Below are 22,500 nucleotides of genomic sequence, written 5' to 3' on the forward strand. Positions count from 1 at the left end.
CCTCTATAGCGCCCTTTCTCCCGCAGCTCCGTCCTCATTGGAAGGAAGCAAGAGTGAAAGGCTGAAGTGAAACAGAGCGGGGACGAAGGCAGTGAAGAGAGAGAATGTGGGAAGAAGAGAAAAACGCAAGGGATGAAAAGCAGCGTCGTAAAAGAGGTGACGGAGCTGTCCTCTCAATAAGAAGTGTGCCAGCGAGCCTTGCTCTCGCTTATGGCCACACCCCCTTGAGCACGCCTGATCTCGTCTGATCTTGGAATCTAAACAGGGATGGGCCTGGTTAGTAATTGGATGGGAGACCGCCTGGGAATACCAGGTGCTGTAAGCTTTTAAGCGCAGGAGGCGCCCTATCCCCGCTCGCTCGCTCATTCCCCTGTTCACACGTGCAGTGCGGCTTGTCCGTCTGTTTATTTGTCAGCTTTGGCGAGACACGGGTGTTTGTGTATTAGCGTGAGCGTTTTTTATTCTGATCAGGAACAGTTTTACAAGTCCGCAAAGGATCGAGGAAAGGTTTATCGCCAGCTGAAAAGAGACACAGCGCTTCGGCTGTGGAGACTTGTTCGGCTGGCGTTCGGAGAGTCGCGTTTTTCAGAATTGTATTGAGATCGTTTTCCACAGAGCTCAGATGTCAAAGCACAGCAGCAGCTCTCCACAGCGATCCTCTATAGCGCCCTTTCTCCCGCAGCTCCGTCCTCATTGGAAGGAAGCAAGAGTGAAAGGCTGAAGTGAAATAGAGTGTTGACGAAGGCAGTGAAGAGAGAGAACGTGGGAAGAAGAGAAAAACGCAAGGGAAAAAAAGCAGCGTTGTAAAAGAGGTGACGGAGCTGTCCTCTCAATAAGAAGGGTGCCAGCGAACCTTGCTCTCACTTACGGCCACACCCCCTTGAGCACGCCTGATCTCGTCTGATCTCGGAAGCTAAACAGGGATGAGCCTGGTTAGTACTTGGATGGGAGACCGCCTGGGAATACCAGGTGCTGTAAGCTCTTAAGCGCAGGAGGCGCCCTATCCCCGCTCGCTCGCTCATTCCCCTGTTCACACGTGCAGTGCGGCTTGTCCGTCTGTTTATTTGTCAGCTTTGGCGAGACACGGGTGCTTGTGTATTAGCGTGAGCGTTTTTTATTCTGATCAGGAACAGTTTTACAAGTCCGCAAAGGATCGAAGAAAGGTTTATCGCCAGCTGAAAAGAGACACAGCGCATCGGCTGTGGAGACTTGTTCGGCTGGCGTTCGGAGAGTCGCGTTTTTCAGAATTGTATTGAGATCGTTTTCCACAGAGCTCAGATGTCAAAGCACAGCAGCAGCTCTCCACAGCGATCCTCTATAGCGCCCTTTCTCCCGCAGCTCCGTCCTCATTGGAAGGAAGCAAGAGTGAAAGGCTGAAGTGAAATAGAGCGGGGACGAAGGCAGTGAAGAGAGAGAACGTGGGAAGAAGAGAAAAACGCAAGGGAAAAAGAGCAGCGTCGTAAAAGAGGTGACAGAGCTGTCCTCTCAATAAGAAGGGTGCCAGCGAGCCTTGCTCTCGCTTACGGCCACACCCCCTTGAGCACGCCTGATCTCGTCTGATCTCGGACGCTAAACAGGGATGGGCCTGGTTAGTACTTGGATGGGAGACCGCCTGGGAATACCAGGTGCTGTAAGCTTTTAAGCGCAGGAGGCGCCCTATCCCCGCTCGCTCGCTCATTCCCCTGTTCACACGTGCAGTGCGGCTTGTCCGTCTGTTTATTTGTCAGCTTTGGCGAGACACGGGTGCTTGTGTATTAGCGTGAGCGTTTTTTATTCTGATCAGGAACAGTTTTACAAGTCCGCAAAGGATCGAAGAAAGGTTTATCGCCAGCTGAAAAGAGACACAGCGCTTCGGCTGTGGAGACTTGTTCAGCTGGCGTTCGGAGAGTCGCGTTTTTCAGAATTGTATTGAGATCGTTTTCCACAGAGCTCAGATGTCAAAGCACAGCAGCAGCTCTCCACAGCGATCCTCTATAGCGCCCTTTCTCCCGCAGCTCCGTCCTCATTGGAAGGAAGCAAGAGTGAAAGGCTGAAGTGAAATAGAGCGGGGACGAAGGCAGTGAAGAGAGAGAACGTGGGAAGAAGAGAAAAACGCAAGGGAAAAAAAGCAGCGTCGTAAAAGAGGTGACGGAGCTGTCCTCTCAATAAGAAGGGTGCCAGCGAGCCTTGCTCTCGCTTACGGCCACACCCCCTTGAGCACGCCTGATCTCGTCTGATCTCGGAAGCTAAACAGGGATGGGCCTGGTTAGTACTTGGATGGGAGACCGCCTGGGAATACCAGGTGCTGTAAGCTTTTAAGCGCAGGAGGCGCCCTATCCCCGCTCGCTCGCTCATTCCCCTGTTCACACGTGCAGTGCGGCTTGTCCGTCTGTTTATTTGTCAGCTTTGGCGAGACACGGGTGCTTGTGTATTAGCGTGAGCGTTTTTTATTCTGATCAGGAACAGTTTTACAAGTCCGCAAAGGATCGAGGAAAGGTTTATCGCCAGCTGAAAAGAGACACAGCGCTTCGGCTGTGGAGACTTGTTCGGCTGGCGTTCGGAGAGTCGCGTTTTTCAGAATTGTATTGAGATCGTTTTCCACAGAGCTCAGATGTCAAAGCACAGCAGCAGCTCTCCACAGCGATCCTCTATAGCGCCCTTTCTCCCGCAGCTCCGTCCTCTTTGGAAGGAAGCAAGAGTGAAAGGCTGAAGTGAAATAGAGCGGGGACGAAGGCAGTGAAGAGAGAGAACGTGGGAAGAAGAGAAAAACGCAAGGGAAAAAAAGCAGCGTCGTAAAAGAGGTGACGGAGCTGTCCTCTCAATAAGAAGGGTGCCAGCGAGCCTTGCTCTCGCTTACGGCCACACCACCTTGAGCACGCCTGATCTCGTCTGATCTCGGAAGCTAAACAGGGATGGGCCTGGTTAGTACTTGGATGGGAGACCGCCTGGGAATACCAGGTGCTGTAAGCTTTTAAGCGCAGGTGGCGCCCTATCCCCGCTCGCTCGCTCATTCCCCTGTTCACACGTGCAGTGCGGCTTGTCCGTCTCTTTATTTGTCAGCTTTGGCGAGACACGGGTGCTTGTGTATTAGCGTGAGCGTTTTTTATTCTGATCAGGAACAGTTTTACAAGTCCGCAAAGGATCGAGGAAAGGTTTATCGCCAGCTGAAAAGAGACACAGCGCTTCGGCTGTGGAGACTTGTTCGGCTGGCGTTCGGAGAGTCGCGTTTTTCAGAATTGTATTGAGATCGTTTTCCACAGAGCTCAGATGTCAAAGCACAGCAGCAGCTCTCCACAGCGATCCTCTATAGCGCCCTTTCTCCCGCAGCTCCGTCCTCATTGGAAGGAAGCAAGAGTGAAAGGCTGAAGTGAAATAGAGCGGGGACGAAGGCAGTGAAGAGAGAGAACGTGGGAAGAAGAGAAAAACGCAAGGGAAAAAAGCAGCGTCGTAAAAGAGGTGACGGAGCTGTCCTCTCAATAAGAAGGGTGCCAGCGAGCCTTGCTCTCGCTTACGGCCACACCCCCTTGAGCACGCCTGATCTCGTCTGATCTCGGAATCTAAACAGGGATGGGCCTGGTTAGTACTTGGATGGGAGACCGCCTGGGAATACCAGGTGCTGTAAGCTTTTAAGCGCAGGAGGCGCCCTATCCCCGCTCGCTCGCTCATTCCCCTGTTCACACGTGCAGTGCGGCTTGTCCGTCTGTTTATTTGTCAGCTTTGGCGAGACACGGGTGCTTGTGTATTAGCGTGAGCATTTTTTATTCTGATCAGGAACAGTTTTACAAGTCCGCAAAGGATCGAGGAAAGGTTTATCGCCAGCTGAAAAGAGACACAGCGCTTCGGCTGTGGAGACTTGTTCGGCTGGCGTTCGGAGAGTCGCGTTTTTCAGAATTGTATTGAGATCGTTTTCCACAGAGCTCAGATGTCAAAGCACAGCAGCAGCTCTCCACAGCGATCCTCTATAGCGCCCTTTCTCCCGCAGCTCCGTCCTCATTGGAAGGAAGCAAGAGTGAAAGGCTGAAGTGAAATAGAGCGGGGACAAAGGCAGTGAAGAGAGAGAACGTGGGAAGAAGAGAAAAACGCAAGGGAAAAAAAGCAGCGTCGTAAAAGAGGTGACGGAGCTGTCCTCTCAATAAGAAGGGTGCCAGCGAGCCTTGCTCTTGTTTATGGCCACACCCCCTTGAGCACGCCTGATCTCGTCTGATCTCGGAAGCTAAACAGGGATGGGCTTGGTTAGTACTTGGATGGGAGACCGCCTGGGAGTACCAGGTGCTGTAAGCTTTTATGCGCAGGAGGCGCCCTATCCCCGCTCGCTCGCTCATTCCCCTGTTCACACGTGCAGTGCGGCTTGTCCGTCTGTTTATTTGTCAGCTTTGGTGAGACACGGGAGCTTGTGTATTAGCGTGAGCGTTTTTTATTCTGATCAGGAACAGTTTTACAAGTCCGCAAAGGATCGAGGAAAGGTTTATCGCCAGCTGAAAAGAGACACAGCGCTTCGGCTGTGGAGACTTGTTCGGCTGGCGTTCGGAGAGTCGCGTTTTTCAGAATTGTATTGAGATCGTTTTCCACAGAGCTCAGATGTCAAAGCACAGCAGCAGCTCTCCACAGCGATCCTCTATAGCGCCCTTTCTCCCGCAGCTCCGTCCTCATTGGAAGGAAGCAAGAGTGAAAGGCTGAAGTGAAATAGAGCGGGGACGAAGGCAGTGAAGAGAGAGAACGTGGGAAGAAGAGAAAAACGCAAGGGAAAAAAAGCAGCGTCGTAAAAGAGGTGACGGAGCTGTCCTCTCAATAAGAAGGGTGCCAGCGAGCCTTGCTCTCGCTTACGGCCACACCACCTTGAGCACGCCTGATCTCGTCTGATCTCGGAAGCTAAACAGGGATGGGCCTGGTTAGTACTTGGATGGGAGACCGCCTGGGAATACCAGGTGCTGTAAGCTTTTAAGCGCAGGTGGCGCCCTATCCCCGCTCGCTCGCTCATTCCCCTGTTCACACGTGCAGTGCGGCTTGTCCGTCTGTTTATTTGTCAGCTTTGGTGAGACACGGGTGCTTGTGTATTAGCGTGAGCGTTTTTTATTCTGATCAGGAACAGTTTTACAAGTCCGCAAAGGATCGAGGAAAGGTTTATCGCCAGCTGAAAAGAGACACAGCGCTTCGGCTGTGGAGACTTGTTCGGCTGGCGTTCGGAGAGTCGCTTTTTTCAGAATTGTATTGAGATCGTTTTCCACAGAGCTCAGATGTCAAAGCACAGCAGCAGCTCTCCACAGCGATCCTCTATAGCGCCCTTTCTCCCGCAGCTCCGTCCTCTTTGGAAGGAAGCAAGAGTGAAAGGCTGAAGTGAAATAGAGCGGGGACGAAGGCAGTGAAGAGAGAGAACGTGGGAAGAAGAGAAAAACGCAAGGGAAAAAAAGCAGCGTCGTAAAAGAGGTGACGGAGCTGTCCTCTCAATAAGAAGGGTGCCAGCGAGCCTTGCTCTCGCTTACGGCCACACCACCTTGAGCACGCCTGATCTCGTCTGATCTCGGAAGCTAAACAGGGATGGGCCTGGTTAGTACTTGGATGGGAGACCGCCTGGGAATACCAGGTGCTGTAAGCTTTTAAGCGCAGGTGGCGCCCTATCCCCGCTCGCTCGCTCATTCCCCTGTTCACACGTGCAGTGCGGCTTGTCCGTCTGTTTATTTGTCAGCTTTGGCGAGACACGGGTGCTTGTGTATTAGCGTGAGCGTTTTTTATTCTGATCAGGAACAGTTTTACAAGTCCGCAAAGGATCGAGGAAAGGTTTATCGCCAGCTGAAAAGAGACACAGCGCTTCGGCTGTGGAGACTTGTTCGGCTGGCGTTCGGAGAGTCGCGTTTTTCAGAATTGTATTGAGATCGTTTTCCACAGAGCTCAGATGTCAAAGCACAGCAGCAGCTCTCCACAGCGATCCTCTATAGCGCCCTTTCTCCCGCAGCTCCGTCCTCATTGGAAGGAAGCAAGAGTGAAAGGCTGAAGTGAAATGGAGCGGGAACGAAGGCAGTGAAGAGAGAGAACGTGGGAAGAAGAGAAAAACGCAAGGGAAAAAAAGCAGCGTCGTAAAAGAGGTGACGGAGCTGTCCTCTCAATAAGAAGGGTGCCAGCGAGCCTTGCTCTCGCTTATGGCCACACCCCCTTGAGCACGCCTGATCTCGTCTGATCTCGGAAGCTAAACAGGGATGGGCCTGGTTAGTACTTGGATGGGAGACCGCCTGGGAATACCAGGTGCTGTAAGCTTTTAAGCGCAGGAGGCGCCCTATCCCCGCTCGCTCGCTCATTCCCCTGTTCACACGTGGTGCGGCTTGTCCGTCTGTTTATTTGTCAGCTTTGGCGAGACACGGGTGCTTGTGTATTAGCGTGAGCGTTTTTTATTCTGATCAGGAACAGTTTTACAAGTCCGCAAAGGATCGAGGAAAGGTTTATCGCCAGCTGAAAAGAGACACAGCGCTTCGGCTGTGGAGACTTGTTCGGCTGGCGTTCGGAGAGTCGCGTTTTTCAGAATTGTATTGAGATCGTTTTCCACAGAGCTCAGATGTCAAAGCACAGCAGCAGCTCTCCACAGCGATCCTCTATAGCGCCCTTTCTCCCGCAGCTCCGTCCTCATTGGAAGGAAGCAAGAGTGAAAGGCTGAAGTGAAATAGAGCGGGGACGAAGGCAGTGAAGAGAGAGAACGTGGGAAGAAGAGAAAAACGCAAGGGAAAAAAAGCAGCGTCGTAAAAGAGGTGACGGAGCTGTCCTTTCAATAAGAAGGGTGCCAGCGAGCCTTGCTCTCGCTTACGGCCACACCCCCTTGAGCACGCCTGATCTCATCTGATCTCGGAAGCTAAACAGGGATGGGCCTGGTTAGTACTTGGATGGGAGACCGCCTGGGAATACCAGGTGCTGTAAGCTTTTAAGCGCAGGAGGCGCCCTATCCCCGCTCGCTCGCTCATTCCCCTGTTCACACGTGCAGTGCGGCTTGTCCGTCTGTTTATTTGTCAGCTTTGGCGAGACACGGGTGCTTGTGTATTAGCGTGAGCGTTTTTTATTCTGATCAGGAACAGTTTTACAAGTCCGCAAAGGATCGAGGAAAGGTTTATCGCCAGCTGAAAAGAGACACAGCGCTTCGGCTGTGGAGACTTGTTCGGCTGGCGTTCGGAGAGTCGCGTTTCTCAGAATTGTATTGAGATCGTTTTCCACAGAGCTCAGATGTCAAAGCACAGCAGCAGCTCTCCACAGCGATCCTCTATAGCGCCCTTTCTTCCGCAGCTCCGTCCTCATTGGAAGGAAGCAAGAGTGAAAGGCTGAAGTGAAATAGAGCGGGGACGAAGGCAGTGAAGAGAGAGAACGTGGGAAGAAGAGAAAAACGCAAGGGAAAAAGAGCAGCGTCATAAAAGAGGTGACGGAGCTGTCCTCTCAATAAGAAGGGTGCCAGCGAGCCTTGCTCTTGCTTACGGCCACACCCCCTTGAGCACGCCTGATCTCGTCTGATCTCGGAAGCTAAACAGGGATGGACCTGGTTAGTACTTGGATGGGAGACCGCCTGGGAATACCAGGTCCTGTAAGCTTTTAAGCGCAGGAGGCGCCCTATCCCCGCTCGCTCGCTCATTCCCCTGTTCACACGTGCAGTGCGGCTTGTCCGTCTGTTTATTTGTCAGCTTTGGCGAGACGCGGGTGCTTGTGTATTAGCGTGAGCGTTTTTTATTCTGATCAGGAACAGTTTTACAAGTCCGCAAAAGATCGAAGAAAGGTTTATCGCCAGCTGAAAAGAGACACAGCGCTTCGGCTGTGGAGACTTGTTCGGCTGGCGTTCGGAGAGCCGCGTTTTTCAGAATTGTATTGAGATCGTTTTCCACAGAGCTCAGATGTCAAAGCACAGCAGCAGCTCTCCACAGCGATCCTCTATAGCGCCCTTTCTCCCGCAGCTCCGTCCTCATTGGAAGGAAGCAAGAGTGAAAGGCTGAAGTGAAATAGAGCGGGGACGAAGGCAGTGAAGAGAGAGAACGTGGGAAGAAGAGAAAAACGCAAGGGAAAAAAAGCAGCGTCATAAAAGAGGTGACGGAGCTGTCCTCTCAATAAGAAGGGTGCCAGCGAGCCTTGCTCTCGCTTACGGCCACACCCCCTTGAGCACACCTGATCTTGTCTGATCTCGGAAGCTAAACAGGGATGGGCCTGGTTAGTACTTGGATGGGAGACCGCCTGGGGATACCAGGTGCTGTAAGCTTTTAAGCGCAGGAGGCGCCCTATCCCCGCTCGCTCGCTCATTCCCCTGTTCACACGTGCAGTGCGGCTTGTCCGTCTGTTTATTTGTCAGCTTTGGCGAGACACGGGTGCTTGTGTATTAGCGTGAGCGTTTTTTATTCTGATCAGGAACAGTTTTACAAGTCCGCAAAGGATCGAGGAAAGGTTTATCGCCAGCTGAAAAGAGACACAGCGCTTCGGCTGTGGAGACTTGTTCGGCTGGCGTTCGGAGAGTCGCGTTTTTCAGAATTGTATTGAGATCGTTTTCCACAGAGCTCAGATGTCAAAGCACAGCAGCAGCTCTCCACAGCGATCCTCTATAGCGCCCTTTCTCCCGCAGCTCCGTCCTCATTGGAAGGAAGCAACAGGGAAAGGCTGAAGTGAAATAGAGCGGGGACGAAGGCAGTGAAGAGAGAGAACGTGGGAAGAAGAGAAAAACGCAAGGGAAAAAAAGCAGCGTCGTAAAAGAGGTGACGGAGCTGTCCTCTCAATAAGAAGGGTGCCAGCGAGCCTTGCTCTCGCTTACGGCCACACCCCCTTGAGCACGCCTGATCTCGTCTGATCTCGGAAGCTAAACAGGGATGGGCCTGGTTAGTACTTGGATGGGAGACCGCCTGGGAGTACCAGGTGCTGTAAGCTTTTAAGCGCAGGAGGCGCCCTATCCCCGCTCGCTCGCTCATTCCCCTGTTCACACGTGCAGTGCGGCTTGTCCGTCTGTTTGTCAGCTTTGGCGAGACACGGGTGCTTGTGTATTAGCGTGAGCGTTTTTTATTCTGATCATGAACAGTTTAACAAGTCCGCAAAGGATCGAGGAAAGGTTTATCGCCAGCTGAAAAGAGACACAGCGCTTCGGCTGTGGAGACTTGTTCGGCTGGCGTTCGGAGAGTCGCGTTTTTCAGAATTGTATTGAGATCGTTTTCCACAGAGCTCAGATGTCAAAGCACAGCAGCAGCTCTCCACAGCGATCCTCTATAGCGCCCTTTCTCCCGCAGCTCCGTCCTCATTGGAAGGAAGCAACAGGGAAAGGCTGAAGTGAAATAGAGCGGGGACGAAGGCAGTGAAGAGAGAGAACGTGGGAAGAAGAGAAAAACGCAAGGGAAAAAAAGCAGCGTCGTAAAAGAGGTGACGGAGCTGTCCTCTCAATAAGAAGGGTGCCAGCGAGCCTTGCTCTCGCTTACGGCCACACCCCCTTGAGCACGCCTGATCTCGTCTGATCTCGGAAGCTAAACAGGGATGGACCTGGTTAGTACTTGGATGGGAGACCGCCTGGGAATACCAGGTCCTGTAAGCTTTTAAGCGCAGGAGGCGCCCTATCCCCGCTCGCTCGCTCATTCCCCTGTTCACACGTGCAGTGCGGCTTGTCCGTCTGTTTATTTGTCAGCTTTGGCGAGACGCGGGTGCTTGTGTATTAGCGTGAGCGTTTTTTATTCTGATCAGGAACAGTTTTACAAGTCCGCAAAAGATCGAAGAAAGGTTTATCGCCAGCTGAAAAGAGACACAGCGCTTCGGCTGTGGAGACTTGTTCGGCTGGCGTTCGGAGAGTCGCGTTTTTCAGAATTGTATTGAGATCGTTTTCCACAGAGCTCAGATGTCAAAGCACAGCAGCAGCTCTCCACAGCGATCCTCTATAGCGCCCTTTCTCCCGCAGCTCCGTCCTCATTGGAAGGAAGCAAGAGTGAAAGGCTGAAGTGAAATAGAGCGGGGACGAAGGCAGTGAAGAGAGAGAACGTGGGAAGAAGAGAAAAACGCAAGGGAAAAAAAGCAGCGTCATAAAAGAGGTGACGGAGCTGTCCTCTCAATAAGAAGGGTGCCAGCGAGCCTTGCTCTCGCTTACGGCCACACCCCCTTGAGCACACCTGATCTTGTCTGATCTCGGAAGCTAAACAGGGATGGGCCTGGTTAGTACTTGGATGGGAGACCGCCTGGGGATACCAGGTGCTGTAAGCTTTTAAGCGCAGGAGGCGCCCTATCCCCGCTCGCTCGCTCATTCCCCTGTTCACACGTGCAGTGCGGCTTGCCCGTCTGTTTATTTGTCAGCTTTGGCGAGACACGGGTGCTTGTGTATTAGCGTGAGCGTTTTTTATTCTGATCAGGAACAGTTTTACAAGTCCGCAAAGGATCGAGGAAAGGTTTATCGCCAGCTGAAAAGAGACACAGCGCTTCGGCTGTGGAGACTTGTTCGGCTGGCGTTCGGAGAGTCGCGTTTTTCAGAATTGTATTGAGATCGTTTTCCACAGAGCTCAGATGTCAAAGCACAGCAGCAGCTCTCCACAGCGATCCTCTATAGCGCCCTTTCTCCCGCAGCTCCGTCCTCATTGGAAGGAAGCAAGAGTGAAAGGCTGAAGTGAAATAGAGCGGGGACGAAGGCAGTGAAGAGAGAGAACGTGGGAAGAAGAGAAAAACGCAAGAGAAAAAAAGCAGCGTCGTAAAAGAGGTGACGGAGCTGTCCTCTCAATAAGAAGGGTGCCAGCGAGCCTTGCTCTCGCTTACGGCCACACCCCCTTGAGCACGCCTGATCTCGTCTGATCTCGGAAGCTAAACAGGGATGGGCCTGGTTAGTACTTGGATGGGAGACCGCCTGGGAATACCAGGTGCTGTAAGCTTTTAAGCGCAGGAGGCGCCCTATCCCCGCTCGCTCGCTCACTCCCCTGTTCACACGAGCAGTGCGGCTTGTCCGTCTGTTTATTTGTCAGCTTTGGCGAGACACGGGTGCTTGTGTATTAGCGTGAGCGTTTTTTATTCTGATCAGGAACAGTTTTACAAGTCCGCAAAGGATCGAGGAAAGGTTTATCGCCAGCTGAAAAGAGACACAGCGCTTCGGCTGTGGAGACTTGTTCGGCTGGCGTTCGGAGAGTCGCGTTTTTCAGAATTGTATTGAGATCGTTTTCCACAGAGCTCAGATGTCAAAGCACAGCAGCAGCTCTCCACAGCGATCCTCTATAGCGCCCTTTCTCCCGCAGCTCCGTCCTCATTGGAAGGAAGCAAGAGTGAAAGGCTGAAGTGAAATAGAGCGGGGACGAAGGCAGTGAAGAGAGAGAAAGTGGGAAGAAGAGAAAAACGCAAGGGAAAAAAAGCAGCATCGTAAAAGAGGTGACGGAGCTGTCCTCTCAATAAGAAGGGTGCCAGCGAGCCTTGCTCTCGCTTACGGCCACACCCCCTTGAGCACGCCTGATCTCGTCTGATCTAGGAAGCTAAACAGGGATGGGCCTGGTTAGTACTTGGATGGGAGACCGCCTGGGAATACCAGATGCTGTAAGCTTTTAAGCGCAGGAGGCACCCTATCCCCGCTCGCTCGCTCATTCCCCTGTTCACACGTGCAGTGCGGCTTGTCCGTCTGTTTATTTGTCAGCTTTGGCGAGACACGGGTGCTTGTGTATTAGCGTGAGCGTTTTTTATTCTGATCAGGAACAGTTTTACAAGTCCGCAAAGGATCGAGGAAAGGTTTATCGCCAGCTGAAAAGAGACACAGCGCTTCGGCTGTGGAGACTTGTTCGGCTGGCGTTCGGAGAGTCGCGTTTTTCAGAATTGTATTGAGATCGTTTTCCACAGAGCTCAGATGTCAAAGCACAGCAGCAGCTCTCCACAGCGATCCTCTATAGCGCCCTTTCTCCCGCAGCTCCGTCCTCATTGGAAGGAAGCAAGAGTGAAAGGCTGAAGTGAAATAGAGCGGGGACGAAGGCAGTGAAGAGAGAGAACGTGGGAAGAAGAGAAAAACGCAAGGGAAAAAAAGCAGCGTCGTAAAAGAGGTGACGGAGCTGTCCTCTCAATAAGAAGGGTGCCAGCGAGCCTTGCTCTCGCTTACGGCCACACCCCCTTGACCACGCCTGATCTCATCTGATCTTGGAAGCTAAACAGGGATGGGCCTGGTTAGTACTTGGATGGGAGACCGCCTGGGAATACCAGGTGCTGTAAGCTTTTATGCGCAGGAGGCGCCCTATCCCCGCTCGCTTGCTCATTCCCCTGTTCACACGTGCAGTGCGGCTTGTCCGTCTGTTTATTTCTCAGCTTTGGCGAGACACGGGTGCTTGTGTATTAGCGTGAGCGTTTTTTATTCTGATCAGGAACAGTTTTACAAGTCCGCAAAGGATCGAGGAAAGGTTTATCGCCAACTGAAAAGAGACACAGCGCTTCGGCTGTGGAGACTTGTTCGGCTGGCGTTCGGAGAGTCGCGTTTTTCAGAATTGTATTGAGATCGTTTTCCACAGAGCTCAGATGTCAAAGCACAGCAGCAGCTCTCCACAGCGATCCTCTATAGCGCCCTTTCTCCCGCAGCTCCGTCCTCATTGGAAGGAAGCAAGAGTGAAAGGCTGAAGTGAAATAGAGCGGGGACGAAGGCAGTGAAGAGAGAGAACGTGGGAAGAAGAGAAAAACGCAAGAGAAAAAAAGCAGCGTCGTAAAAGAGGTGACGGAGCTGTCCTCTCAATAAGAAGGGTGCCAGCGAGCCTTGCTCTCGCTTACGGCCACACCCCCTTGAGCACGCCTGATCTCGTCTGATCTCGGAAGCTAAACAGGGATGGGCCTGGTTAGTACTTGGATGGGAGACCGCCTGGGAATACCAGGTGCTGTAAGCTTTTAAGCGCAGGAGGCGCCCTATCCCCGCTCGCTCGCTCATTCCCCTGTTCACACGTGCAGTGCGGCTTGTCCGTCTGTTTATTTGTCAGCTTTGGCGAGACACGGGTGCTTGTGTATTAGCGTGAGCGTTTTTTATTCTGATCAGGAACAGTTTAACAAGTCCGCAAAGAATCGAAGAAAGGTTTATCGCCAGCTGAAAAGAGACACAGCGCATCGGCTGTGGAGACTTGTTCGGCTGGCGTTCGGAGAGTCGCGTTTTTCAGAATTGTATTGAGATCGTTTTCCACAGAGCTCAGATGTCAAAGCACAGCAGCAGCTCTCCACAGCGATCCTCTATAGCGCCCTTTCTCCCGCAGCTCCGTCCTCATTGGAAGGAAGCAAGAGTGAAAGGCTGAAGTGAAATAGAGCAGGGACGAAGGCAGTGAAGAGAGAGAACGTGGGAAGAAGAGAAAAACGCAAGGGAAAAAAAGCAGCGTCGAAAAAGAGGTGACGGAGCTGTCCTCTCAATAAGAAGGGTGCCAGCGAACCTTGCTCTCGCTTACGGCCACACCCCCTTGAGCACGCCTGATCTCGTCTGATCTCGGAAGCTAAACAGGGATGGGCCTGGTTAGTACTTGGATGGGAGACCGCCTGGGAATACCAGGTGCTGTAAGCTTTTAAGCGCAGGAGGCGCCCTATCCCCGCTCGCTCGCTCATTCCCCTGTTCACACGTGCAGTGCGGCTTGTCCGTCTCTTTATTTGTCAGCTTTGGCGAGACACGGGTGCTTGTGTATTAGCGTGAGCGTTTTTTATTCTGATCAGGAACAGTTTTACAAGTCCGCAAAGGATCGAGGAAAGGTTTATCGCCAGCTGAAAAGAGACACAGCGCTTCGGCTGTGGAGACTTGTTCGGCTGGCGTTCGGAGAGTCGCGTTTCTCAGAATTGTATTGAGATCGTTTTCCTCAGAGCTCAGATGTCAAAGCACAGCAGCAGCTCTCCACAGCGATCCTCTATAGCGCCCTTTCTCCCGCAGCTCCGTCCTCATTGGAAGGAAGCAAGAGTGAAAGGCTGAAGTGAAATAGAGCGGGGACGAAGGCAGTGAAGAGAGAGAACGTGGGAAGAAGAGAAAAACGCAAGGGAAAAAAAGCAGCGTCGTAAAAGAGGTGACGGAGCTGTCCTCTCAATAAGAAGGGTGCCAGCGAGCCTTGCTCTCGCTTACGGCCACACCCCCTTGAGCACGCCTGATCTTGTCTGATCTCGGAAGCTAAACAGGGATGGGCCTGGTTAGTACTTGGATGGGAGACCGCCTGGGAATACCAGGTGCTGTAAGCTTTTAAGCGCAGGAGGCGCCCTATCCCCGCTCGCTCGCTCATTCCCCTGTTCACACGTGCAGTGCGGCTTGTCCGTCTGTTTATTTGTCAGCTTTGGCGAGACACGGGTGCTTGTGTATTAGCGTGAGCGTTTTTTATTCTGATCAGGAACAGTTTAACAAGTCCGCAAAGGATCGAGGAAAGGTTTATCGCCAGCTGAAAAGAGACACAGCGCTTCGGCTGTGGAGACTTGTTTGGCTGGCGTTCGGAGAGTCGCGTTTTTCAGAATTGTATTGAGATCGTTTTCCACAGAGCTCAGATGTCAAAGCACAGCAGCAGCTCTCCACAGCGATCCTCTATAGCGCCCTTTCTCCCGCAGCTCCGTCCTCATTGGAAGGAAGCAAGAGTGAAAGGCTGAAGTGAAATAGAGCGGGGACGAAGGCAGTGAAGAGAGAGAACGTGGGAAGAAGTGAAAAACGCAAGGGAAAAAAAGCAGCGTCGTAAAAGAGGTGACGGAGCTGTCCTCTCAATAAGAAGGGTGCCAGCGAGCCCTGCTCTCGCTTAAGGCCACACCCCCTTGAGCACACCTGATCTCGTCTGATCTCGGAAGCTAAACAGGGATGGGCCTGGTTAGTACTTGGATGGGAGACCGCCCGGGAATACCAGGTGCTGTAAGCGTTTAAGCGCAGGAGGCGCCCTATCCCCGCTCGCTCATTCCCCTGTTCACACGTGCAGTGCGGCTTGTCCGTCTGTTTATTTGTCAGCTTTGGCGAGACACGGGTGCTTGTGTATTAGCGTGAGCGTTTTTTATTCTGATCAGGAACAGTTTTACAAGTCCGCAAAGGATCGAGGAAAGGTTTATCGCCAGCTGAAAAGAGACACAGCGCTTCGGCTGTGGAGACTTGTTCGGCTGGCGTTCGGAGAGTCGCGTTTTTCAGAATTGTATTGAGATCGTTTTCCACAGAGCTCAGATGTCAAAGCACAGCAGCAGCTCTCCACAGCGATCCTCTATAGCGCCCTTTCTCCCGCAGCTCCGTCCTCATTGGAAGGAAGCAAGAGTGAAAGGCTGAAGTGAAATAGAGCGGGGACGAAGGCAGTGAAGAGAGAGAACGTGGGAAGAAGAGAAAAACGCAAGGGAAAAAAAGCAGCGTCGTAAAAGAGGTGACGGAGCTGTCCTCTCAATAAGAAGGGTGCCAGCGAGCCTTGCTCTCGCTTACGGCCACACCCCTTTGAGCACGCCTGATCTTGTCTGATCTCGAAAGCTAAACAGGGATGGGCCTGGTTAGTACTTGGATGGGAGACCGCCTGGGAATACCAGGTGCTGTAAGCTTTTAAGCGCAGGAGGCGCCCTATCCCCGCTCGCTCGCTCATTCCCCTGTTCACACGTGCAGTGCGGCTTGTCCGTCTGTTTATTTGTCAGCTTTGGCGAGACACGGGTGCTTGTGTATTAGCGTGAGCGTTTTTTATTCTGATCAGGAACAGTTTTACAAGTCCGCAAAGGATCGAGGAAAGGTTTATCGCCAGCTGAAAAGAGACACAGCGCTTCGGCTGTGGAGACTTGTTCGGCTGGCGTTCGGAGAGTCGCGTTTTTCAGAATTGTATTGAGATCGTTTACCACAGAGCTCAGATGTCAAAGCACAGCAGCAGCTCTCCACAGCGATCCTCTATAGCGCCCTTTCTCCCGCAGCTCCGTCCTCATTGGAAGGAAGCAAGAGTGAAAGGCTGAAGTGAAATAGAGCGGGGACGAAGGCAGTGAAGAGAGAGAACGTGGGAAGAAGAGAAAAACGCAAGGGAAAAAAAGCAGCGTCGTAAAAGAGGTGACGGAGCTGTCCTCTCAATAAGAAGGGTGCCAGCGAGCCTTGCTCTCGCTTACGGCCACACCCCCTTGAGCACGCCTGATCTCGTCTGATCTCGGAAGCTAAACAGGGATGGGCCTGGTTAGTACTTGGATGGGAGACCGCCTGGGAATACCAGGTGCTGTAAGCTTTTAAGCGCAGGAGGCGCCCTATCCCCGCTCGCTCGCTCGCTCATTCCCCTGTTCACACGTGCAGTGCGGCTTGTCCGTCTGTTTATTTGTCAGCTTTGGCGAGACACGGGTGCTTGTGTATTAGCGTGAGCGTTTTTTATTCTGATCAGGAACAGTTTAACAAGTCCGCAAAGAATCGAGGGAAGGTTTATCGCCAGCTGAATAGAGACACAGCGCTTCGGCTGTGGAGACTTGTTCGGCTGGCGTTCGGAGAGTCGCATTTTTCAGAATTGTATTGAGATCGTTTTCCACAGAGCTCAGATGTCAAAGCACAGCAGCAGCTCTCCACAGCGATCCTCTATAGCGCCCTTTCTCCCGCAGCTCCGTCCTCATTGGAAGGAAGCAAGAGTGAAAGGCTGAAGTGAAATAGAGCGGGGACGAAGGCAGTGAAGAGAGAGAACGTGGGAAGAAGAGAAAAACGCAAGGGAAAAAAAGCAGCGTCGTAAAAGAGGTGACGGAGCTGTCCTCTCAATAAGAAGGGTGCCAGCGAGCCTTGCTCTCGCTTACGGCCACACCCCCTTGAGCACGCCTGATCTCGTCTGATGTCGGAAGCTAAACAGGGATGGGCCTGGTTAGTACTTGGATGGGAGACCGCCTGGGAATACCAGGTGCTGTAAGCTTTTAAGCGCAGGAGGCGCCCTATCCCCGCTCGCTGGCTCATTCCCCTGTTCACACGTGCAGTGCGGCTTGTCCGTCTGTTTATTTGTCAGCTTTGGCGAGACACGGGTGCTTGTGTATTAGCGTGAGCGTTTTTTATTCTGATCAGGAACAGTTTTACAAGTCCGCAAAGGATCGAGGAAAGGTTTATCGCCAGCTGAAAAGAGACACAGCGCTTCGGCTGTGGAGACTTGTTCAGCTGGCGTTCGGAGAGTCGCGTTTTTCAGAATTGTTTTGAGATCGTTTTCCACAGAGCTCAGATGTCAAAACACAGCAGCAGCTCTCCACAGCGATCCTCTATAGCGCCCTTTCTCCCGCAGCTCCGTCCTCATTGGAAGGAAGCAAAAGTGAAAGGCTGAAGTGAAATAGAGCGGGGACGAAGGCAGTGAAGAGAGAGAACGTGGGAAGAAGAGAAAAACGCAAGGGAAAAAGAGCAGCGTCATAAAAGAGGTGACGGAGCTGTCCTCTCAATAAGAAGGGTGCCATCGAGCCTTGCTCTCGCTTACGGCCACACCCCCTTGAGCACGCCTGATCTCGTCTGATCTCGGAAGCTAAACAGGGATGGGCCTGGTTAGTACTTGGATGGAGACCGCCTGGGAGTACCAGGTGCTGTAAGCTTTTAAGCGCAGGAGGCGCCCTATCCCCGCTCGCTCGCTCATTCCCCTGTTCACACGTGCAGTGCGGCTTGTCCGTCTGTTTATTTGTCAGCTTTGGCGAGACACGGGTGCTTGTGTATTAGCGTGAGCGTTTTTTATTCTGATCAGGAACAGTTTTACAAGTCCGCAAAGGATCGAGGAAAGGTTTATCGCCAGCTGAAAAGAGACACAGCGCTTCGGCTGTGGAGACTTGTTAGGCTGGCGTTCGGAGAGTCGCGTTTTTCAGAATTGTATTGAGATCGTTTTCCACAGAGCTCAGATGTCAAAGCACAGCAGCAGCTCTCCACAGCGATCCTCTATAGCGCCCTTTCTCCCGCAGCTCCGTCCTCATTGGAAGGAAGCAAAAGTGAAAGGCTGAAGTGAAATAGAGCGGGGACGAAGGCAGTGAAGAGAGAGAACGTGGGAAGAAGAGAAAAACGCAAGGGAAAAAGAGCAGCGTCATAAAAGAGGTGACGGAGCTGTCCTCTCAATAAGAAGGGTGCCAGCGAGCCTTGCTCTCGCTTACGGCCACACCCCATTGAGCACGCCTGATCTCGTCTGATCTCGGAAGCTAAACGGGGATGGGCCTGGTTAGTACTTGGATGGAGACCGCCTGGGAGTACCATGTGCTGTAAGCTTTTAAGCGCAGGAGGCACCCTATCCCCGCTCGCTCGCTCATTCCCCTGTTCACACGTGCAGTGCGGCTTGTCCGTCTGTTTATTTGTCAGCTTTGGCGAGACACGGGTGCTTGTGTATTAGCGTGAGCGTTTTTTATTCTGATCAGGAACAGTTTTACAAGTCCGCAAAGGATCGAGGAAAGGTTTATCGCCAGCTGAAAAGAGACACAGCGCTTCGGCTGTGGAGACTTGTTCGGCTGGCGTTCGGAGAGTCGCGTTTTTCAGAATTGTATTGAGATCGTTTTCCACAGAGCTCAGATGTCAAAGCACAGCAGCAGCTCTCCACAGCGATCCTCTATAGCGCCCTTTCTCCCGCAGCTCCGTCCTCATTGGAAGGAAGCAAGAGTGAAAGGCTGAAGTGAAATAGAGCGGGGACGAAGGCAGTGAAGAGAGAGAACGTGGGAAGAAGAGAAAAACGCAAGGGAAAAAAAGCAGCGTCGTAAAAGAGGTGACGGAGCTGTCCTCTCAATAAGAAGGGTGCCAGCGAGCCTTGCTCTCGCTTACGGCCACACCCCCTTGAGCACGCCTGATCTCGTCTGATCTCGGAAGCTAAACAGGGATGGGCCTGGTTAGTACTTGGATGGGAGACCGCCTGGGAATACCAGGTGCTGTAAGCTTTTAAGCGCAGGAAGCGCCCTATCCCCGCTCGCTCGCTCATTCCCCTGTTCACACGTGCAGTGCGGCTTGTCCGTCTGTTTATTTGTCAGCTTTGGCGAGACACGGGTGCCTGTGTATTAGCGTGAGCGTTTTTTATTCTGATCAGGAACAGTTTTACAAGTCCGCAAAGGATCGAAGAAAGGTTTATCGCCAGCTGAAAAGAGACACAGCGCTTCGGCTGTGGAGACTTGTTCGGCTGGCGTTCGGAGAGTCGCGTTTTTCAGAATTGTATTGAGATCGCTTTCCACAGAGCTCAGATGTCAAAGCACAGCAGCAGCTCTCCACAGCGATCCTCTATAGCGCCCTTTCTCCCGCAGCTCCGTTATCATTGGAAGGAAGCAAGAGTGAAAGGCTGAAGTGAAATAGAGCGGGGACGAAGGCAGTGAAGAGAGAGAACGTGGGAAGAAGAGAAAAACGCAAGGGAAAAAAAGCAGCGTCGTAAAAGAGGTGACGGAGCTGTCCTCTCAATAAGAAGGGTGCCAGCGAACCTTGCTCTCGCTTACGGCCACACCCCCTTGAGCACGCCTGATCTCGTCTGATCTCGGAAGCTAAACAGGGATGGGCCTGGTTAGTACTTGGATGGGAGACCGCCTGGGAATACCAGGTGCTGTAAGCCTTTAAGCGCAGGAGGCGCCCTATCCCTGCTCGCTCGCTCATTCCCCTGTTCACACGTGCAGTGCGGCTTGTCCGTCTGTTTATTTGTCAGCTTTGGCGAGACGCGGGTGCTTGTGTATTACCGTGAGCGTTTTTTATTCTGATCAGGAACAGTTTTACAAGTCCGCAAAAGATCGAAGAAAGGTTTATCGCCAGCTGAAAAGAGACACAGCGCTTCGGCTGTGGAGACTTGTTCGGCTGGCGTTCGGAGAGTCGCTTTTTTCAGAATTGTATTGAGATCGTTTTCCACAGAGCTCAGATGTCAAAGCACAGCAGCAGCTCTCCACAGCGATCCTCTATAGCCCCCTTTCTCCCGCAGCTCCGTCCTCATTGGAAGGAAGCAAGAGTGAAAGGCTGAAGTGAAATAGAGCAGGGACGAAGGCAGTGAAGAGAGAGAACGTGGGAAGAAGAGAAAAACGCAAGGGAAAAAAAGCAGCGTCGTAAAAGAGGTGACGGAGCTGTCCTCTCAATAAGAAGGGTGCCAGCGAGCCTTGCTCTCGCTTACGCCCACACCCCCTTGAGCACGCCTGATCTCGGAAGCTAAACAGGGATGGGCCTGGTTAGTACTTGGATGGGAGACCGCCTGGGAATACCAGGTGCTGTAAGCTTTTAAGCGCAGGAGGCGCCCTATCCCCGCTCGCTCGCTCATTCCCCTGTTCACACGTGCAGTGCGGCTTGTCCGTCTGTTTATTTATCAGCTTTGGCGAGACACGGGTGCTTGTGTATTAGCGTGAGCGTTTTTTATTCTGATCAGGAACAGTTTTACAAGTCCGCAAAGGATCGAGGAAAGGTTTATCGCCAGCTGAAAAGAGACACAGCGCTTCGGCTGTGGAGACTTGTTCGGCTGGCGTTCGGAGAGTCGCGTTTTTCAGAATTGTATTGAGATCGTTTTCCACAGAGCTCAGATGTCAAAGCACAGCAGCAGCTCTCCACAGCGATCCTCTATAGCGCCCTTTCTCCCGCAGCTCCGTCCTCATTGGAAGGAAGCAACAGTGAAAGGCTGAAGTGAAATAGAGCGGGGACGAAGGCAGTGAAGAGAGAGAACGTGGGAAGAAGAGAAAAACGCAAGGGAAAAAAAGCAGCGTCGCAAAAGAGGTGACGGAGCTGTCCTCTCAATAAGAAGGGTGCCAGCGAGCCTTGCTCTCGCTTACGGCCACACCCCCTTGAGCACGCCTGATCTCGTCTGATCTCGGAAGCTAAACAGGGATGGGCCTGGTTAGTACTTGGATGGGAGACCGCCTGGGAATACCAGGTGCTGTAAGCTTTTAAGCGCAGGAGGCGCCCTATCCCCGCTCGCTCGCTCATTCCCCTGTTCACACGTGCAGTGCGGCTTGTCCGTCTGTTTATTTGTCAGCTTTGGCGAGACACGGGTGCTTGTGTATTAGCGTGAGCGTTTTTTATTCTGATCAGGAACAGTTTTACAAGTCCGCAAAGGATCGAGGAAAGGTTTATCGCCAGCTGAAAAGAGACACAGCGCTTCGGCTGTGGAGACTTGTTCGGCTGGCGTTCGGAGAGTCGCGTTTTTCAGAATTGTATTGAGATCGTTTTCCACAGAGCTCAGATGTCAAAGCACAGCAGCAGCTCTCCACAGCGATCCTCTATAGCGCCCTTTCTCCCGCAGCTCCGTCCTCATTGGAAGGAAGCAAGAGTGAAAGGCTGAAGTGAAATAGAGAGGGGACGAAGGCAGTGAAGAGAGAGAACGTGGGAAGAAGAGAAAAACGCAAGGGAAAAAAGCAGCGTCGTAAAAGAGGTGACGGAGCTGTCCTCTCAATAAGAAGGGTGCCAGCGAACCTTGCTCTCGTTTATGGCCACACCCCCTTGAGCACGCCTGATCTCGTCTGATCTCGGAAGCTAAACAGGGATGGGCCTGGTTAGTACTTGGATGGGAGACCGCCTGGGAATACCAGGTGCTGTAAGCTTTTAAGCGCAGGAGGCGCCCTATCCCCGCTCGCTCGCTCATTCCCCTGTTCACACGTGCAGTGCGGCTTGTCCGTCTGTTTATTTGTCAGCTTTGGCGAGACACGGGTGCTTGTGTATTAGCGTGAGCGTTTTTTATTCTGATCAGGAACAGTTTTACAAGTCCGCAAAGGATCGAGGAATGGTTTATCGCCAGCTGAAAAGAGACACAGCGCTTCGGCTGTGGAGACTTGTTCGGCTGGCGTTCGGAGAGTCGCGTTTTTCAGAATTGTATTGAGATCGTTTTCCACAGAGCTCAGATGTCAAAGCACAGCAGCAGCTCTCCACAGCAATCCTCTATAGCGCCCTTTCTCCCGCAGCTCCGTCCTCATTGGAAAGAAGCAAGAGTGAAAGGCTGAAGTGAAATAGAGCAGGGACGAAGGCAGTGAAGAGAGAGAACGTGGGAAGAAGAGAAAAACGCAAGGGAAAAAATGCAGCGTCGTAAAAGAGGTGACGGAGCTGTCCTCTCAATAAGAAGGGTGCCAGCGAGCCTTGCTCTCGCTTATGGCCACACCCCCTTGAGCACGCCTGATCTCGTCTGATCTCGGAAGCTAAACAGGGATGGGCTTGGTTAGTACTTGGATGGGGGACCGCCTGAGAATACCAGGTGCTGTAAGCTTTTAAGCGCAGGAGGCGCCCTATCCCCGCTCGCTCGCTCATTCCCCTGTTCACACGTGCAGTGCGGCTTGTCCGTCTGTTTATTTTTCAGCTTTGGCGAGACACGGGTGCTTGTGTATTAGCGTGAGCGTTTTTTATTCTGATCAGGAACAGTTTTACAAGTCCGCAAAGGATCGAAGAAAGGTTTATCGCCAGCTGAAAAGAGACACAGCGCTTCGGCTGTGGAGACTTGTTCGGCTGGCGTTCGGAGAGTCGCGTTTTTCAGAATTGTATTGAGATCGTTTTCCACAGAACTCAGATGTCAAAGCACAGCAGCAGCTCTCCACAGCGATCCTCTATAGCGCCCTTTCTCCCGCAGCTCCGTCCTCATTGGAAGGAAGCAAGAGTGAAAGGCTGAAGTGAAATAGAGCGGGGACGAAGGCAGTGAAGAGAGAGAACGTGGAAAGAAGAGAAAAACGCAAGGGAAAAAAAGCAGCGTCGTAAAAGAGGTGACGGGGCTGTCCTCTCAATAAGAAGGGTGCCAGCGAGCCTTGCTCTCGCTTACGGCC

The 22,500-nt window shown here is 52.4% G+C and overlaps 2 protein-coding genes, 16 non-coding genes and 19 pseudogenes across 18 annotated transcripts in view; 35 read left to right on the forward strand and 2 right to left on the reverse strand.

The window, feature by feature from the left end:
* Positions 1-22,500, reverse strand: part of LOC148669375 (antigen WC1.1-like) — a 590,051-nt gene that overhangs the window by 268,765 nt on the left and 298,786 nt on the right. The gene's annotated exons all lie outside the window — the stretch shown is intronic.
* The window catches only part of LOC148669398 (uncharacterized), a 469,383-nt gene that overhangs the window by 115,153 nt on the left and 331,730 nt on the right, over positions 1-22,500 (reverse strand). The gene's annotated exons all lie outside the window — the stretch shown is intronic.
* Positions 207-325, forward strand: LOC148669451 (5S ribosomal RNA; annotated as a pseudogene).
* LOC148669452 (5S ribosomal RNA) lies at positions 863-981 on the forward strand (annotated as a pseudogene).
* On the forward strand, positions 1,519-1,637 carry LOC148669453 (5S ribosomal RNA). The gene has a single exon (XR_015938596.1). It is a non-coding gene; the product is annotated as a 5S ribosomal RNA (ribosomal RNA).
* On the forward strand, positions 2,175-2,293 carry LOC148669454 (5S ribosomal RNA). Its single transcript, XR_015937691.1, has one exon. It is a non-coding gene; the product is annotated as a 5S ribosomal RNA (ribosomal RNA).
* Positions 2,831-2,949, forward strand: LOC148669455 (5S ribosomal RNA). Its single transcript, XR_015938839.1, has one exon. It is a non-coding gene; the product is annotated as a 5S ribosomal RNA (ribosomal RNA).
* Positions 3,486-3,604, forward strand: LOC148669456 (5S ribosomal RNA; annotated as a pseudogene).
* LOC148669457 (5S ribosomal RNA) lies at positions 4,142-4,260 on the forward strand (annotated as a pseudogene).
* LOC148669458 (5S ribosomal RNA) lies at positions 4,798-4,916 on the forward strand. Its single transcript, XR_015938840.1, has one exon. It is a non-coding gene; the product is annotated as a 5S ribosomal RNA (ribosomal RNA).
* On the forward strand, positions 5,454-5,572 carry LOC148669459 (5S ribosomal RNA). The gene has a single exon (XR_015938842.1). It is a non-coding gene; the product is annotated as a 5S ribosomal RNA (ribosomal RNA).
* LOC148669460 (5S ribosomal RNA) lies at positions 6,110-6,228 on the forward strand. The gene has a single exon (XR_015938282.1). It is a non-coding gene; the product is annotated as a 5S ribosomal RNA (ribosomal RNA).
* LOC148669461 (5S ribosomal RNA) lies at positions 6,764-6,882 on the forward strand. The gene has a single exon (XR_015939122.1). It is a non-coding gene; the product is annotated as a 5S ribosomal RNA (ribosomal RNA).
* On the forward strand, positions 7,420-7,538 carry LOC148669462 (5S ribosomal RNA; annotated as a pseudogene).
* On the forward strand, positions 8,076-8,194 carry LOC148669463 (5S ribosomal RNA; annotated as a pseudogene).
* LOC148669464 (5S ribosomal RNA) lies at positions 8,732-8,850 on the forward strand. The gene has a single exon (XR_015938145.1). It is a non-coding gene; the product is annotated as a 5S ribosomal RNA (ribosomal RNA).
* LOC148669465 (5S ribosomal RNA) lies at positions 9,384-9,502 on the forward strand (annotated as a pseudogene).
* On the forward strand, positions 10,040-10,158 carry LOC148669466 (5S ribosomal RNA; annotated as a pseudogene).
* Positions 10,696-10,814, forward strand: LOC148669467 (5S ribosomal RNA). The gene has a single exon (XR_015937692.1). It is a non-coding gene; the product is annotated as a 5S ribosomal RNA (ribosomal RNA).
* On the forward strand, positions 11,352-11,470 carry LOC148669468 (5S ribosomal RNA; annotated as a pseudogene).
* Positions 12,008-12,126, forward strand: LOC148669469 (5S ribosomal RNA). The gene has a single exon (XR_015938437.1). It is a non-coding gene; the product is annotated as a 5S ribosomal RNA (ribosomal RNA).
* LOC148669470 (5S ribosomal RNA) lies at positions 12,664-12,782 on the forward strand. The gene has a single exon (XR_015937693.1). It is a non-coding gene; the product is annotated as a 5S ribosomal RNA (ribosomal RNA).
* Positions 13,320-13,438, forward strand: LOC148669471 (5S ribosomal RNA). Its single transcript, XR_015937694.1, has one exon. It is a non-coding gene; the product is annotated as a 5S ribosomal RNA (ribosomal RNA).
* LOC148669472 (5S ribosomal RNA) lies at positions 13,976-14,094 on the forward strand (annotated as a pseudogene).
* Positions 14,632-14,750, forward strand: LOC148669473 (5S ribosomal RNA; annotated as a pseudogene).
* Positions 15,284-15,402, forward strand: LOC148669474 (5S ribosomal RNA; annotated as a pseudogene).
* LOC148669475 (5S ribosomal RNA) lies at positions 15,940-16,058 on the forward strand. Its single transcript, XR_015937695.1, has one exon. It is a non-coding gene; the product is annotated as a 5S ribosomal RNA (ribosomal RNA).
* LOC148669476 (5S ribosomal RNA) lies at positions 16,600-16,718 on the forward strand (annotated as a pseudogene).
* LOC148669477 (5S ribosomal RNA) lies at positions 17,256-17,373 on the forward strand (annotated as a pseudogene).
* On the forward strand, positions 17,911-18,028 carry LOC148669478 (5S ribosomal RNA; annotated as a pseudogene).
* On the forward strand, positions 18,566-18,684 carry LOC148669479 (5S ribosomal RNA). Its single transcript, XR_015937696.1, has one exon. It is a non-coding gene; the product is annotated as a 5S ribosomal RNA (ribosomal RNA).
* Positions 19,222-19,340, forward strand: LOC148669480 (5S ribosomal RNA). Its single transcript, XR_015937255.1, has one exon. It is a non-coding gene; the product is annotated as a 5S ribosomal RNA (ribosomal RNA).
* LOC148669481 (5S ribosomal RNA) lies at positions 19,878-19,986 on the forward strand (annotated as a pseudogene).
* On the forward strand, positions 20,524-20,642 carry LOC148669482 (5S ribosomal RNA). The gene has a single exon (XR_015937697.1). It is a non-coding gene; the product is annotated as a 5S ribosomal RNA (ribosomal RNA).
* On the forward strand, positions 21,179-21,297 carry LOC148669483 (5S ribosomal RNA; annotated as a pseudogene).
* On the forward strand, positions 21,835-21,953 carry LOC148669484 (5S ribosomal RNA; annotated as a pseudogene).
* LOC148669485 (5S ribosomal RNA) overlaps positions 22,491-22,500 on the forward strand; it is a 119-nt pseudogene continuing 109 nt past the window's right edge.

This window comes from Lepisosteus platostomus, chromosome 5, assembly GCF_059453375.1.
Source record: "Lepisosteus platostomus isolate fLepPlt1 chromosome 5, fLepPlt1.hap1, whole genome shotgun sequence".
Classification (NCBI taxonomy): domain Eukaryota; kingdom Metazoa; phylum Chordata; class Actinopteri; order Semionotiformes; family Lepisosteidae; genus Lepisosteus; species Lepisosteus platostomus.